Genomic DNA, 12,710 nt, shown 5'->3' on the forward strand with positions numbered 1-12,710 from the left:
CAAGAAGATGGTCTACAAGAACTTCAAGTAAGGGAGAAGATTTTCCAGAAAAGGTTCCAGTTCCTCAAACTCTGATAAGAGGAATAAACAGAAGAAATACTGACTGGAAGGAATCAAAGTGTGGAAAACTTGACAAGTCAAAGGAAAGATGCTACAAATGTGATGGTATTGGACACTTTGCAGCTGATTGCAGTAAACCCAAAGCCGAGAAGAAACAAGCCTTGATCACAAAGAAGAAAAACTGGGATGATTCATCAGATTCAGATGATGGGGTTAATTATGTTCTCATGGAAAATGCTGATACTGAGGCTGATAATGCTGAATTAAAGGTACCTCAGACCACCCTTGCTTTTGATACTGATGATATCCATGAATTAAGATTGTTTCTTAAGTCTCTGCATGTTAGTTATAGGGATCAAACCTTAGAGAACAATAGAATCAAGAGTGAGAACTTTAAGTTAAAGAAAAGGAATGATCACCTAAAAATTGAGTTGCTTTCCATGCTAGGAATCGAAAAAGAAAGAGAGAATGTTGTTTATGTTAAAGAAAAATTGTTAGAAAAGCATGCTTATCTAGAAAAGGAGTTAGCTAGAGAGAGAGAGAGAGAGAGAGAGAGAGAGAGAGAGAGAGAGAGGTTATTAAGCTTTGGACTAACTCAAGAAAAATAACTCAGGAAATTTTAGAGAATGGATGTTGGGGATCAGGATTAGGATATGCCAATAGATCTAAATATGATAAGAAAATTGGAAAAGAAACTGAGAAGACTAAACCAGTAAATACTGATACTAAGGTCAAACTGAACAAGGTTCAGTTGAAGACCATTAAGTTTAATCCAAGTGTTGATGCTGTTAAATCAGTTAATGAGGTAGGTTCAACCTCAGCACCTAGATCAAATTTAATTACTGATAAGAGTGAACAAGTTCACACAAAATCAGTAAATTTTTGTTTAATGACTCAGAAACAGCTTAAGAAAAAGCTGAAGGATTTACACATGAAAAACAAGGAGAAAAAGCCTAGGAAAAATAGGAATGACAAAGTAGGTGTTAATAAAAATGGTAATTATATAACTGCTCCCAATGTACCTAGAAAAACATGCTTGAACTGTGGTAGTACTAGTCATCTTGTTAATTCTTGTAAGAAGAATAAAGAGATAAATATTGTTCCTCCTAAATTAGAGTTTAGGAATAAATAGTTAGATATAAACCTCAAAGTCCTTGTTTTCATTGTGGTAGTGTTTGGCACTCTATTTATACATGCAAAGAGTATCATAGTTTATATTATGATTATTATGAACTGAAACCCTCTTTAAATAAAGCAAAATTTATTTCTGCATGTGTAAATACTGATAGTAAGAATGTTAACATAAACTCTGATATGAAGTCTTCTGCTTCATATGTTAACAAACTTAAAAAGCCCAAAGGATCCAAGCAAGTCCGGGTCCTTAAAAACACTAATTAATTTCAAATACTAATTTCAAGGTAATAGGTGAAATTCTCTAATCTTGGATAGTGGATGCTTAGGACATATGACTGGTTATAAATCCCTAGTATCAGAATTTGAGGAGAAAGCTGACCCAAATATTTCTTATGGAGATGGCAAAAAAAATCTTGGAATATGGCAAATCAAAATTGGGAATGTCATCATTAAAAATGTAGCTTTGGTTGCAGGATTCAAGTATAATTTGATCAGTGTGTGTCAAATCTGTGACAGAGGTGACCATGTGAACTTTTATGAGGAATATTGTGAAATTGTCAGTAAGTCTGATGGCAAGATTGCAATGACTGGTGTAAGACATGGTAGTTTATATGAAGCCATGGTCTCCATAAATAATGATAAATAAGAAGTTTGTCTACTTACTATAGCATCTGTGAAAGACAGCTAGAACTGGCATAAAAGGCTTTCTCACCTCAACTTCAACAATATCAATTAACTTGTGAGGAAAGATCTTGTGAGAGGATTTCCCAATGCAGTGTTTACTCTTGATGGCTTATGTGATTCATGTCAGAAAGCCAAGCAAAGAAAAATATCTTTCAAGAGTAAAACTGAATCCTCCATTCTTGAACCATATCATCTACTTCATATTGATCTCTTTGGTCCAGTCAATGTTATGTTCATTTCCAAGAAGAGGTATGCACTTGTAGTTGTTGATGAATATACAAGATACACATGAGTGTATTTTCTACACACCAAGGATGAATCTCTATCCATTCTTCTTGATCATGTGAGGGAGATGGAAAAAGGATCAACATATAAAGTGAAGATCATTAGAAGTGATAATGGAATTGAATTCAAGAATAGTTCTATAGAAGAGTTCTGGAAATAAAGGGGATAAAACAAGAATTTCCTGCTCCTGGAACTCTACAACAAAATGGAGTTGTTGAAAGAAAGAATAGAACTCTCATAGAAGCTGCAAGAACCATGCTAGAGGAAGCAAGATTGCCTACCTACTTATAGGCCGAGGCTGTGCAAACTGCTTGTTTCACATAAAATGCAACGCTGATCAACAGGCATGGTAAAGCACCATTTGAGATGGTGAGGGGAAAGAAGCCAAATTTGAAGTACTTTCACATTTTTGGTTACAAGTATTTTATTCTCAAAACTCATCCGGAGCAGCTTACCAAATTTGATCTAAAAGCTGATGAAGGAATTTTTGTGGGATATCGATTGTCTACAAAAGCCTTCAGAGTCTACAACCTAAGAACAAGAACAATCATGTAATCTATACATGTATCTTTTGATGATAAAAAGTATACAGGATTAGAAGATGTAGATGACCATAACCAGTTGAGATTTGAAAATGAAGTACCATATGCTGAACAACTAAATTCTGATATATTAATAAATCCTGATACAGTAAATCCTGATATCACTCCAAGCTCTGATGATCCACATGACAGTGGAAATTCTTCAATTACTGAAGCATATGTTGAGGGGGAGCAACATGATTCAAATCCAAAGTCTTCTACTAGTAATCCAACTCAAGAAACATAAGTAAATAAGTCATCAGACTCCCATTCCTCTCATTCTGATGAGTCAATTACTGATAACAATGGGAACACTGATTCATGGAGAGCATCAGGACATGATAGTGGTACTAGTCAAAGAAATAACAGAGAGCTCATGGATCAAGGGGGAGGTTCTTCATCAAGGAGTCAACTTCCATCTGCAAGAAAATGCTCTATGTCACACACACCTTACTTAATCATTGAAAATCCTGAAAGTGGTGTAAGAACCAAGAAAGCCACTCAAAATGAATGTCTCTACCATTCTTTTCTATCTCAAACTGAACCCAAGAAGGTGTAAGAAGCTCTTTAAAATGCTGATGGGAGAATTGAGTTATTTTTCGGGGATACAAGTAAAGCAGACTGATGAAGGGATCTTCATAAATTAATCTAAATACACCAGGAATTTGCTCAAAAGGTTTGGAATGCAAGACAACTCAACTGCATCAACTCCCATGGCCACTGCAACCAATTTAGATTTAAATACTGGTTCATCAGTAGATATAACTAGCTACAGAGGTATGATTGGCTCACTCATATATTTGACTACTAGTAGACCTGATATCTTGTATGCTACTTGTCTCTGTGCAAGGTTCCAAGCTGATCCAAGGGAACCTCATCTATTAGCCGTGAAAATAATTTTTAAATATCTCAAAGGATGCGAAATAGACAGGTAAAGCACTTCTGGAAGCTTCCAATTTCTTGGCGGTAGATTGGTTTTTTGGTTTAGCAAGAAACAAAAGTCAATTTCCACATCAACTGTGGAAGCTGAATATATTGCTGCAGGAAGCTGTTGTGCTTGGATTCTATGGATGAAGAATCATTTACTGGATTATGGGTTAGATTATTCCGCTATTCCAATATATTGTGATAATCAAAATGCTATTGCAATGACAGGAAATCTAGTGCAGTATTCAATGACTAAACACATCAACATTATGTACCATTTTATAAGGGAACATGTGGAAGAAGGTATAGTAGAATTGATCTTTATTTTAACAGATCAGCAATTAGCAGATATATTCACCAAGCCTCTCTGTGAAGCTACTTTCACAAGATTGGTGAGTGAATTGGGAATGATATCAGGATATTTCTCAAACTCTGATAATTAAGGAATAACTACTGATAGTTAGAGTATGGTATCTTATAATTATGTATCAATACTTTCTAGTTATTGATAATTGTGTTAAATTCTGATGCCATGCAAGCATGCAATTAACTTCTATTAATCTCATCCAATAGCTGCATGTTAGACTCTGATTATGGATATAAGCTCTGACCTTGGTCAAACTTGTTTTGACTGATAGATCCTGACAGTAGTTGTTAAATTCTGATATTGGTCAAACTAGTGTTGACTGATAAATCCTGATAGTTGTGATTAAATACTGATAATGGTCAGACTTTGATTGACTATTATATTCTGATATTGCTTTAATCAGTATTTTAATTACAGGTTTGAAGTTAGTTGCAAGTGGGTAATTTTTCCATGATTACAGTTGTTTACACTATGGCGTGAGGATATGAAACACTTTCAGTTAATGCAAAACTTTATTCTCGAGAACTGTGCATGCAGTAACACACGTTTACATGATTACTTTTACGATCAATCATACACTTCCACGTGTCCCACTAAATTAAATTATTTCTGAATAAGTGGAGTGATGTGTTATACAAAATCAATACTTGATTTCAATGAACACTTTTACTTATCTCTATTACTTTTCTCTCTGCTACTTTACCTTCTCTCACCCGTAAAATCTGAAACCCTAAGTTCTGTTCGAACTTTTTCTTGCAAATTAACCATGACTTCACCTGTTGCTTCTAAACCATTTGATAATGACGGTGCAAAGTTTGTGACTAACAACTATTCAGCTATTCTGAATAACAACAGCGTGAATGTTGATTTTCACATTTTTCAGGACTTTCTAAGATCCAGTGAGATTGGGTTTGCTCTCATAGCTCCACCCACAATCTCTGGTGACCAGGTGCTTGCTATCTGGAGGACTGAAGTCTGTGATGATGAAGGAGCTAATGGGTCTCCAAATCTTGTGTTTGAATTTGATAATAAAACAAGGATTGTAACTCCTCAATCTGTAAGGGATGCATTGCAGTTTTCTACTCATACCTCCTACACTAGATTCATGGGAGATACTGAAATGAGGAGATTCTTCACTGAGATAGGATATGACAAGGATCTAAAGAACCTTGGTCAATTGAAAAGGAATGGAAATTGCATCACAAAGGCCTTCAATAACTAAACCTCTAATTTTGATGACTTGCCCATTATGACACAATAAATAGGGTACTCTCTAATTTATGGTTCAAATTATAATTATGGTAGAGTAGTCTTATCTTTTATAGGTGATAGGATAAATGCTGATTGAAATATAGTATTTTATGTTAGATTATGTCAGTTGATTTTCAATGTTTGTTTCCCTGATATCCCTATCCCCTCTAATCAGATAGTGTCAGTATTTAAATTGACAAAAAAGGCTTTTTCTGACTTAATTTCACAAGATAAAAAGCGGTTGAATTCAGCTCCCTTAAGGTTGCCATTAGTTGCTAGGAACTTGCTCATTGCAAGGCTCCCTGAGACTTATGGTTTGCGTAACAAACAGAGTGTTAAACTGCGGGAAATTACCATTGGGAACCCCTGTAGCTCACCCCAGCACAACACCTCAAACACAAACTCAATCTCCACTACAACAATCACAAACAGAAGCCACCTCAGGTGTTTCCCAAAAGACATTTATTGTAAAAATAAAGAAAGAATTGGCTAAGAGAGCTACAAATCCTGCTGTAGCTAAGTCAAAAGTTGAAGCAACATAAGTTTCTCATTCTTCTAAACCTTCAGAATTTGTCAAGAGGAAACTTGTGCTTGCTGGATTAGAATCCGATTCAGATGAGGACAATGTTACCTTATCTTCCAGATTTCCAAACCTTTCATCTGGTTCTTCTCCAAAACCAGTTGTACTACCCTCTGAAGAGGGCACAGCTCCTGATGCTGGTACAAGCCCAGGGCCAAAGAAACAAAGACTGGTCAAAGCATATTATAATCAGAATTTGCTCAAGATTAAATAGGAAATTGTTGAGGAGACAAAAAGTGCATATACTCCAAATCCTGAGTTCCAGACAACTGCTGAGGCACCTGTGGAACTGTGTGATTCTCCAATAAAGCAATACAGCAAGAGATCAAGAGAAATCTCTCATGAACAAGTTGAAGCTAGTGTCAAGAGGCTACAAGGGAAAGGTCTTTTCCCTGGATCAAGCACACAAGAACCTGTATCTCAAAGGGGTATGACAGTTACATCTCCTGGCCAATCCCACAAGAACCTGCACCTCAAAGTGGTGCAGTAGATTTTGAAGAACAAGAGCCTCTGAATGAAAAGTCTATTCAACAATGGCATGCTGAAGAGCCTGCTCAGGTGTCTATTACTGCAATTATGGTGAAGAATCACAAGAACCTGGGTGTCAAAGTCATTCAGCAACTCCGGATTCTCCAACCACACATGAACCATTGCATCAAAGTTTCAATGAAGGTCTCACTCCTAATGCAGTTACTCTAGTTATAGATGCTGAAGGCAGAATTCATTAGTCTCCACTATCTGCTGATATTTTATCAGTACCTCCACCGAATGTCTGCAAAGAAGCTGAATCTTTAGATTCACAAGGTATAAATAGTGATTTTGCTTTATCAGCATTTACTTCAAATACTGATTTGGTATTTTCAGCATTTATTATGCATGTTATAAATCCTGTTGGTATGATTATTTCTAGACCTGAAATTCTCCCTGTTGTTGCTGAAGATGAAGTAGCACAACAGTCCATTCATAGAGTTCTATCCATTATAGGGTCACCACAACACTCTACAAGAATTGAAGTTCTGGAAGTAAATTTTAAAGCTCTAGTTCATTTATCTATAATTCTTGAAGATGTAGAGTTCAATGGTGATTGTATGGAAGCTTCTGAAGCTGTTGGATCACATACAACACCAATTTCTGATTCCATCTTACATGCTGAAGCTGGAGATGAAGTTCAACAGATAGTTCAAGATCCAGTTGCAAATGAAGAATCTAATAATGGTAAAGAAGCTGATATTTCAAATGTTCTTATAGATCCCGAGGATGATCTTTTCTTCCCTGAAGATATGCCTAATCATGTGAGGTAACAGAAGCTAAATGAGTTGGATGCTAAAAAGAAGCAGGATTATTTTGATGAAATCTGTAGTGATAAATGGAAAGATGCTACATATCCTATTTCTAGAACAAATATTGTTGAACATCTGGAAATAGATGAACAAAGAATTCAAAATCCTGATATGCTGAATCATCTGAAAGCATCTACATTGATTGTCAGATCCTTATATACAGCTCAAGAAGCAACTACTTCTCAAATCAATCAGATCAAAGAATCTTTGCTTGCTTCACGGGTGACTGCTCATCCACTACACCATATTTGACCTATACCAACACTTTTTTTGGTGTTATAAGCAAAAATGTTGCCTTAGAACACTAAAATTTGATATGAGATAACATTTTATTTTTGTGTTGCAGCAGAGGATAAGAAATGTTACCATAGACATTATGATACTGATATTGTAACACAAAAGAGTGTTAGTATTGATATTGTAGTTAGTGTTACCATAGGACTAATGTTTTGGGGGCACTATATTGGCGGGCCAAATTTTGGCAAAATTTTAACCAAATTTTAAGCTGCCCGCTCATTTTATTTTGCATAATAAAATATACACTTAACCAGGCACTCTTATTTCTGCTTACTTCTGCCAAAACAGTCAGAGTCAAAAAAATGCTCTCAAATATTCTAATTCTAATGCTCGAAGGAATTGAGATTTCTTCTCAGTTGGGGTCTCGGGAATTTTAATTAGGGTTCATGTATTTAGGATTTGTAGAAATTGGGGTTTTCTTCTCTAATGAGTTCAACTTGGAGTTTGCAATTTAGGGCTTTCATCTTGTTCGATTCAACATACATCGTCTCTACACATACAAGTATACAGTCATTAATTAAAATATTATAATTGAAAAATGAGTACACAAGCTTCTCACCATAGTAGTTTAGTACAAAAAATTAACCCTAGAAAACCGGCTACTCAATCGGAGAACGACACTGCCGCCACCGCCACTAATGGAAGCTTCTCGAAGCCTCTTTCTCCTGTTCACTCCATGTCAGTTCATTTTATTTTTATTCTATTTAATATTACTTGTATTTGTATATATGTTTGTTTAATTTTGATTATTGTGTTTTAATTTAGTTTAATTGAATAGTTATTAGTTTAATTAGTGGATATAGTTTTGATTGTTATGAATTGTTTTGGTGTTTTTGTGTTGGTAGTGAGAGGACCGTGAAGAAGCTTTGATTGTTATATATCGGAAGGGCCTTCGCTCTCTTTTAAAAAAATGAAGATATTGCTTTTTATCCCTGATAAAGCATGAGATTTTGATAAAGTTCAGGCTTGTCCTGTAAGAGCGTATCCATTAGGGGTCGTTTCCAGTGTTGTCACATGGCTTGTCTGTGTAGTTTACTTGCTTGATTCTCAGGTTGGTTGAATTTTCTCTGTCTGGTCAATTATTCATCTTTCTTTTCCACTCAAGCTCAAATAACTACTTTTGGATATTAGTTCATGACATATGTTGCTAAGTTTATAAGTGGTTGCATGGCTTCACTGTCTGTAATGGTTCAGCTTGAACCGCCTCATGTTAACATCCTTTCCAAGATGGACCTTGTGAGAAATAAAAAGGACATTGAAGAGTACTATGTCTTTGCACAGCTTCTGTAGTTTGTATTTGTGATATGCTCTTTTACTTTGCAATGTATTAATGTTCTGTGTTTATGGGTCTCAGCTACTTGAATCCAGAGCCTCAAATTTTACTGGCAGAGTTAAATCAACGGATGGCTCCTCAGTTTAGAAAGTTGTTCTAAGACCCCTGCAAATTCCACAATCAGTCAAACAGGTCTTAGTAAACTCTGACCCAAACACCTATACTACCATATATCCTGATGTCCAACCATCCCAACCTCCATCAGCACCTACACAACCTACCACTTCTCAACCTTAACCAACTCAACCTACCATCAGAACTTACTTCCAACCAGCTCAATCCAAACAACAACAACCATCTGCTACAACATCAAGATCCAAACCTTTCAGAACAAAATCTGTTCCTAAATCTCAATAAAGGAGAAGAAGGATGATTTTAAGGGATGAATCAGATGAAGAAGAAGCACAGGTTCATGCATCAGAACCTGTGACAAAAGAAGCTGAAGGGTCAACCCATCAGATAAATACTGAAGTTGAGGGTTCTGGTAATTTGAAGAGGAAAAGAACTGTAAGTTCTGATGCAGATCAAGCAACTCCTTCACTATCAAGGATATTAAATAAAATGAGGGCAGGAAGGCACATGGCTAAGCCTCCATCTAAGGATACTACTGAAGCTGAGGAAGGGGATCAGGAATCTTTGATCTCAAAGCCAATTGTGATTGAATCTTTGCCACCTCCAAATCAAGCTGAAGACACTGTTCGGGAAACAGTGATCACACCTCTTGTCTCTCCTCTTCATGACAAAGTTACAGTTGAAGATTCAGGATTAAGTCCTGAAATTGACATCCATAGGCTAAATATTCCTACTGTTCTTTATTTGGAAGCTCCAACAGCAGCTCAGCCATCTACTGTCCATTCTCCTATCTTACAGGCTGAGATACCAACAACTCATATTCTGGAGATAAATTCTGATGCTCAGAATTTAGATAAAGATGGTACAGACTCTCCTTCTGTTAAACACACTCTTGTGTTGTCAGAAGATGATGGATTTTCTGCAAGTTCTGGAGAGTCAGCTCCAGTAAATGCTCCAATTCTTGGAAAGGATACATTAATCCAAAAGTTTGTTGAACGGGATGCTCTTATTCCTTGGGAAGATACTCACAGAGGAGTGGAGTGGACCAAGAAGTGGAATGAAACTGATTTCATTCCAAGCTCTAAAGTTCTGACTAAGCATATTACTAAAGCTGATGAGCTGATGACAAATTCTGATTTCAAGACTCAATTCAAAGTCACGGCTCTAAGTGTCAAGACTCTTCAAGGTCAACACTCTACAACTCATGAAAAGGTTGACAAAATTCTGGAAAAAGCTGACAAGCTGGATATGGAGACCAAGCTTGATAAAAAAAGGTTTATCAGACCTATTTCTGAAAAAGTTGAAGTCATTGAGAAGGTTCAGGAGAAGCAACAGGCCCAAATTACTGAGGTCCTGCAGAATCATGCTTCTCAAAAAGCTCAACTGGATGAAATTCAATCTTCAGTAGAACTTCTCTCTCTCTTACTACCTGATGATGCCAAAAAGGGGGAGAAGGTACTTAAGTCCAAATGCTCACCTACTCAAATACTGAAGAAGAAGGATGACAAAGGTGATGACCAGGAAAACTCTGATAAGAGTAGAGGTCAAGGAAAAGTTCAAGGAAAATCTTCACAGAAAGTAATTTCTGATGTTAGCAAATCTTTTACACAGAACAAGTCAAGTTCTGATGTTGTGAATGCTAAAAGTCTGATATCAAGTTCTGATAAGCAAAGTCTGATGACAAAGCCTGATGTTCAGATTCAAGGTGAAAGTCAAGACTCTCATAAGTTTCTGCAAACTCTGAAGCTAAAGGGAAAGCAGACTATTGTCTATTACACGAATCCCAAGATTCAGACACTTGATGAAGAGATTGCTAGAAGATTATTTCTGAAACATAATCCTGGAATGGATTTAAAAAATCTCAAGGAGGAAGAAGCTAGATTTAAAGCTGAGAAGACAAATTTAAAGTCTAAAGCTTCTGTTGCAAAAAAACCTCCAAGGCCTAAGGAAAAAGGCATTGTGATCAAGGAGAAATCAAATACTGAGGCATCAAAGCCCAAGACTAGATCACAAACTGAGATTGATCCCAAAGATAAAGGGAAAGGAAAAGTTGATGAACCAATAAAGCCACAGGAGATGAAAATTCCTCAAATCCTGATGAAAATAGTGTGCAAAATGGTTCAAGTTCATGATGATATTCTTGCTGAAGATGAATCTGTTCAAACTCTGAATAGAAGGAAGATAACTGAAGAATCCAAGACAACCTCTGACATAGCTCAAGTTGTTCAGAGTGAAGAACAACAAGCTACAGAAGAAACAACAAGTTCTGATAAAGTCATCAAGACATCAACCTATGACAGAGCTCAAGTTGATTTAGACAAGATGAAAGTGGCTGATAAAAAGAAACTTCTATGGAAGAATGTCAAACCATCAGATCCAAAGAAAAGCCAATTACTGTCTGATTTCATGACTATTGGGTTAAATGCTAGAGAACCAAGAGACAGAGCAGGGCTAGGTTCTGATGAAGCTAAGATCAAAACAGGAGTTGAAGTTGCTACAAGAGATCCATTTTTGTTAATTTACAAACCCTTTGAAGATGTTATACAGAAACACCTTGATAAGGTTATCTCTGTTCAAGTGGTACGGGATGCTCATGACAAGCATAATGTTAAAGAAAATCTGATTCTATTTCTTGAAGATGGAAGGACATATCAAATGTTAGAATCAGATGTGTTGAACAAATCCTTGAAAGAACTTCAATTCTTTCATTATCTTTTAGAGATAAAGTCTGATATTAACAGGGGATGGTCAAATTTCATATTGAAGACCATAAAAGATAAAGCAAGAATTTTTGGTTCAAGGGTTACATAATTCATTCCAAACATAGTTGAAGATGATGGAAGTGAAATTCCAATGAAGAAGGATTCTGCTAAACTTGAAGTGATCTTGAAAGAGAAATGTTTGTGCTACAATGAAGATTCTTCTCATCCAAGGGTAATTAGACTTGTTGATGGTTTAGAAAGAAACCATATCTCTGCACTAAGGACTGCAATCTACCAAATTGAAAGTCAAGGTGAAGAATTGAAGCAAGTCAAAGTTACACTATCTCAAGTTCTAAGTAATAAAGAAGAAAAGCTGATATCAAACTTTGTCAAGAATCACTTTGGATTCAGATTGACTCAGTGAGATTGGTAAAAGCTACAAGGACTGTAAGTTGTAGTTAGTTGTCTTATTAAACTCTTATTGCATTTGTACTTAAAAATGTTTTTGACATCATCAAATCTATTAACTTGTATATTTTGCATAATTTACAAGTTGGGGGAGATTGTTAGATATATTTGAGATGTCATGTCTAATATGATTTGTGTTTAGTTTTCAGAACTTAACAACAGGACATATCAGGACTTACTGAAATCAGAACTTACTGAAGTCAGAACTTAAGGTGTCAGAAGATACATATCAGTACTTAAGTGCGGGAAGACTTTCAGATAAGGAATTCGGATGATTTACATGAGAAGATATGGACTAAAATAATAGAAGATATGCATGGAAAGAGTTAGAAGACTTGTAGAAGATATCTGATTGATATATTTTAGGAGACAAAATTATATTCCATATCAATTAGAATATATCTTGTAACTATATACTATATAAACACAACTTAGGGTTTACACTATATGTGTTATCATTATCGAGAAGATTATACATTGTAACCTAGCAGCTCTTAGTGATATTGTTCATCACTGAGAGAGAACAACAGTTCATATTATAACAGAGTTTATTTCAATATACTTGATCTTTGTTACATACTTGTGTTAAAATCGATTTGATTGTATAAACACTATATTCAACCCCCTTC

The sequence above is a fragment of the Apium graveolens genome, chromosome 1 (assembly GCF_009905375.1).
Source record: "Apium graveolens cultivar Ventura chromosome 1, ASM990537v1, whole genome shotgun sequence".
Taxonomy (NCBI): Eukaryota; Viridiplantae; Streptophyta; class Magnoliopsida; order Apiales; family Apiaceae; genus Apium; species Apium graveolens.